The sequence below is a fragment of the Sphaeroforma arctica genome (genome assembly GCF_001186125.1).
Source record: "Sphaeroforma arctica JP610 unplaced genomic scaffold supercont1.298, whole genome shotgun sequence".
NCBI classification, from domain to species: Eukaryota; class Ichthyosporea; order Ichthyophonida; genus Sphaeroforma; species Sphaeroforma arctica.
Window position 1 is genome coordinate 30,670 of NW_014040260.1, and position 6,110 is coordinate 36,779.

A 6,110-nucleotide genomic window follows, 5' to 3' on the forward strand; every position below is an offset into this window, starting at 1 on the left:
ACCTTCGGAGTATTTCTTAGCGATTTTTGGAAAGAAACAAATTCTTCGACTTACTTTCTTACTAGTCATTCGATATTATTGCCATATATGCATTGGAAGATTAATCGTACGTCGCTCTGTCAAGTGAGTATATGTGCAATGTCTACCTGTAGGTTCAAGATATACTAGTGGTGACGAAGAATCTGGCTCTCGCCGCACAGGATTCATGGACGGCACGAAAAAGCATACACCGGGAGGATTTAGATATGCAACTTCACGAGGTTGTTTAAAAAAGATTACCTCCTGTTCCAGCATGTAGGTGAATCAAAAATATGTAATGAATTATATATTTATTCACTGATACACCTAATAATATGGAACACTTACAAATACAACTACAGGAACAGTGCAGTATACATGTATTGAATATTGCGAGTATTAAGACTTTTATAAAGGTAGAACACGGTCGCTGATGACTATCTTTTCAAGTGCATACGGGCAGACAACAAGTGTAAATTCAAATACGCGCCAATGTATGTTACAGGTATAAATACATTTTCGAGCTACAGAGCACAGTGAGTACAACGATAAATGGGTTAATTATTTCCTCGCGGCACATGAAGATAACCGCCAAGTTAATAGTATGACGAGTTGGCATTTCAGACGCACGAGGGTATCCACATCCAGACAGATGCACACGAAGAGGAATGCCCAATCCAACGACTACCCAGGGCCGCCAGTAGAAGTTTACGGACAGTTTTTTTTCGACTTATGATATCATCAAGATCGGAAAATTTAAAAGTTATAAATATATAAATTGTGAGGCGTATATAATGCTGCATATTGTAGTAGTCATCCTCCAACCTCTCCCATATGTAACAGGGCTGGAATAACTTTCCTTATGCAGTTGTGAATGTAAGGAATATTCTCGAATCGAGGTGAAAAAGCGGCTGACGGTTAAAAGCGATTAAGTTATACGTTCACGGGATCGCCGTGCTTATGAATGAGCGGTCGTATTGCTATTGTTCTACTGGCGGCATAGTCCGGCAGCAATACTCACAAGGGGCAACGCAGTTTGTCAGCGGAGTATCTGTTCTTTTACAGGTCGCTCTATGTTTTTTATGCGTTCGGGCTGTCGTGAAACCTTTTCCAACCAATGTTATCTAAAAAGTTCCATTCATCGAAAGTATCATCATCCACAGTCTTGCCATTCCGTGCATTTGTTCGTATCAACACAATGTAAGATACATTCAAAAGTATAAAAGATTTGTCCAATGTTTTAAACAATAGAGTCAACTTTAAGCTCACCAATAACGTGTTCAAATCTACGAAGCAACATCTTCATTATGTTGCTGTGATGTTGCGGCGTCTCGTTAGCTAGTCCAAATCGCTTTGTGGCTATATTTTACGATTTCATAAAACGTTGTATATGCAGCGGAATATATAAGCTGGTAGTTAAATAGCGTGATTTAAAACGAGGTGCAAAAACATTAACTAGGTACCTGGTAAATTAAAATGTAGAATGCATGATTCAAAGTTTTCACACAGATGGTCCAAGTCGGATGAATAAAGGTTGGCAATCCTGCGCTATTCAGCTCGTCGCACAGGAAGTACCTACGCTATTCAAAATAAAGCGAGCATTCCATTCCGCTTTAGATTAACTGCAGTTCTGACAGTGATTGGGTTTTACTTGATGCCCGGTCATTGCCCCAAAATCGTACTATATATCGCTGGTACATAAACGATCGTAAATTTAAGAGCCACTGTGAAGACTCTACTTCTCATTGCTGGGAGAGTGACTGTATCGGCACAGTCTTTTACCACTCAATCCTCATAATAAGCTTTGACAACTAAACCGCATAAATACCCCCGAAGTCGATGGTAAGGGACGGATATTTGCGCGCATATATTTATAGTTGCAGCCGCGACCCTTTTATGGTAGTTAATGGAATGACAACCGGATAATTTACATATGCAGCAGCTGGGGGTAGACAATTTTGTTCTGTTGCAAGTATTGTGTGCATTTGGTAACTGCTATTAGTCTGATTATTGTTAGATTCTGGCATGTATGATCGTTGTAATTGCCATCAGTGTTTCGGTAGCCATCCTCAAAAGAAAGTCTCGACTGAACTAAGGTAGGAGTAAAAGAGAAGGACTATTTTGGCGATCGAAGGATCGTCCACTCTCATATGTTTAAGTCACGAAATTGTATGTGATCACTGTAAAAACCTGTTGATGCACGAATATTGACAAACTGGTACAAATATTACGGTCGTGGTTATCCCGACAGTCTGTACATTCTACATGCTGTGCTGCCGAGACAATTCAACCAATCGTAACCGCTACTACCATAAGTCTTCATATATAAATGGTCTGTACAAAGATATTTTTATTCACGCCCATGTAGGTTGCACAAAAAAAAGTGCGGATAGCTAAATATGTATAATTCAGCCCATCAAAGAAATCAACTGCAATCTCATTCCAAACAACATCCATAAAATTGCAAATTTCCTCAACCACTAACACTCGTATCAAGGCCTGATGAGAGAAACACGGTGCTTTATCGGCTTCATGCGTGGTATCCGTATAGTGGAATTATTGCCAGGGAACCACATTTTTTTGGCATTAAAGTTCAACAACAGGCGAGCGCTCGTATGTAAGCTATGCAAGGTTGCCCCTGCCCATATGTTTACTACACGAGAAAATGTGAGGAGTTCGGCAGTGTGTCAAGGACAGGGTGTCAGGATTTTTCTCTCCAATGGATCACGCCGGTCATGCAGATGCTATCCACCCCAGGGCATTGGAGAAAGTAGCCTCTCATAGATTCACGTTGATCCCTATTACGGTAGATAATACTCTTTCAAATAGTAGCAGCTGTCATGGCGATTTGTCTACGTTTAGTGGCGATGTGTCTTCGTTTGCACGGACATGATTATCAATTTCAACTTGTATCCAAAAATCATCGTAGACCTGTTAAAGTGCAGACCCTGAGTCTCAGCAACAAATCAGGTATGTTTGTGACGGTTTGTGCCTACGCAATCGTATTGGTGTTTGTTATGGAACACAAGGGTGCTTTGTTACCAAACAGTAAGCCACAGAATAGACTGTTCTGGAAGCTAGAGTACTCATTGGGAAAACTCTCTGGACGATAATATACTTAACCGTATAAAGTATTCTGCGACGCAACTCAAAAAATAATTTCTGCACAAGAGGCATATCAGTAAACTGTTGATTGATTAGTGATAGCACACCATGAGCAACCATGTCAGAGATGAAGAAACGTATATGTGTAGCACCAATAAGGGTAGGTGGGCACAGTATACGAGGATCCTCTCACAGTTCGATGCTAGTCTATTACTCTAATATACGAGCACACAATCCATGATTAACATTCAAGACTGTTCAAACTCAGCAAAACAAGTTTTACAATTACTGATATATCAGTGCATCGAAATACTTCACAAAGCGGCAGTTGGTGTATTTATATATTCACTGATTGTTTGGAGTTACCAGTTTATCGAGAGGTAAAATTGTCCGTTTTCTTCAGCCAGTGTTACATGGGTGAAGGAGCTTCGTGTAGCATCAATGATAGCGAGGCCAGTTTGCAACCTAACTTCATTGTCAACTTAGAAACTATTTGTTGAGGATTGAACTGCTAACCGAGGTAGACGATTAAGATTCTAATCCTACAGATAGTGCCTGGTCCCAGTAGATAGACCCTGTATAGAGCGTACACCAAATTAACAACGGGTGAAACGAGTGAGAAGTTCGATACTTCGACTACGTAGTGTACAAGTAGCTCGACTCCGGATCGAGGATCTCTGAGGTCCGACTACTCCCTGAATTTTGATGGTTGCATCGATGAAGATTTCATGACAGGGATCTGGGCGAACGATATTCCATTCGGGTAGCTTTGTTGTTTGCCTTGCAGTAATCGACCTGGGCAGTCCGATTCGGATGTCCGAACTACAGTGTTCAACCTGAATAGACTGTCGTCTCATAGTATCTAAAGTATACGATCGAAATATACTTTGGGCAACGAATATGTGCATCTGTCAAGATTTTGGAAATCAAATGCTGGCAGTACCTATCTTCTTTTCTGTAGAGGAAAAGTCATCACGTTCGGGTATGCTTCACAGTGGCGGGTACATAGATGATATTACTATTCCTTGATTTTGATTGCTTTTATCTAACCCATTTGACTACGACTGGTCTTGAAGGTCTTAACTATTCGGCAATGCACTCGTCTTGCAAGAATGAATCCAGTTGAAATACTGACTCAGAATGGACCATCCAATTTGTCACGTTGCCATCAATTCCAAGGCTTTCGATCACTTCAGCTCCACTAAACGAATTTGTGCACACGTATCCCGATCGCAACGGAACAATTTGGTTCATTTTGATATTCTCTGAGATGGTGTCTAGACTTGTATAGAGATGTTTGGTCGGGAGCCGCGGTATGCAAGGGCAAGTTTGGCAGCGGACCGTAAAATCCAAAAAATCTATATCTGCCTACCAGAATACACAATAAAAAATGCGATCGGGTAATATAGCTACAGATCTTGACAATATCGCCGCTACCAATTAGGATACTAACTCACGAAGTAAACTTCCGATAGCACATTTTCTCCAGCCCCATATATGTAACAAGGCCGTAGCGAATTCATGCACCTACGTGAGTGTGGCTTCATATGTCAACAACACAAGCGATACCCTCTGATCCATATTAATGAACAGAGTAAGTTCTACATGGCCAATATGTCCAGCAACAGAGTGAGAAGATCAATGCGACGAAGTTAAGAATCAGCCAAACAGGGAGCACTCAAGCAAAAATACTCGATGGTACTCAGGGAGGCGACAGAGTAGCGCAGACAGGTCGCACTGAATGCACAGGCAGCTGCCGAGATGGAGATCGAGAAGAAGCGATTGGATAGTTAAAGTGAAGTGAGACAGCGCCGGTAGGAAGCGTTTGCAAAGGTATATACAAGTGCACAACATACTGATACAAATCCTGCAAAGGCCACGCGTGTGAACATACAGAGCGGTGCGTAGAGCGAGGAGAAGAATGTTACACCGACAATGAGAAATTTGATAAGAATTTGGGTACTTCCTCCCCGGTCCATATTACTGATAGTTAATTCCTGCTATTGACACTACAGCATTGATCATCGAATTACTCAAATAGCGTCAAGCTGACAGACATACAGTTCTTGCGCAGATTGTAGGTCAGGTAGGCAATATATCAATAAAATAAAATAAAATTCCATTCAACCAAGGTCGCAATCTACCAAACACACTTGCGTTCCGAAGGACTACACGTGCCTGGCCAATGTACACAAAGTCCTACAAGTTATGGACCGCTTAAAGACAGTGACAGTGTATATCGAGATCAACTGAACATGAGTGTATTAAATATACAATTAGCAACTGCAATCCTACACAAATGCTGGAGGGTTTTATAACGGATACTATTCAATACAGCTATTTTTGCTGCTATTTCAATTCGCCACACTAGAGTCAATTCGGTTAGTCGTAAACATAAATCGCGGATCAATTTACATGTATTTGTATCTGAACATCTTGAGATTCATGTACACTATGGTGAAGTGCATTTAGGTAAAATGGGTGTATTGTCATTTTTACCCTTGCTATTTCAGTGCCGATGCACGCCGTGCCCATCACATATTTATTAGTAGTATTTATTCTACAACCGCCATATTCCTCCAGAGGGGACGGATATAGCTATCTGCTGTGACCACTAGAAGATGAAATGCAGTACCAACACTTCTCCATCAGAGCCAGCGCACTTCAATTCACTGAAGACTTCTTTCCAACGCACATCTGATTCGCGTACAAGTTTTGCTAAAACGCCATTGACTTTCAAAAACGCCAAACACACACACCTCGTTTTTGGCTTAGTCTTGCTCGGGGTATCTGTCTCGATACTCCACAGTTCGTATTCGATTGTTTTCTCCACCCCTTTACACGCTGTGGACTTCAAACTCTCATCAACGTCGTTGTTATATATATATATATATATATATATATATATATATATATATATATGTGTATGTATATATATTACACACACACACACACACACACACACACACACACACACACACACACAC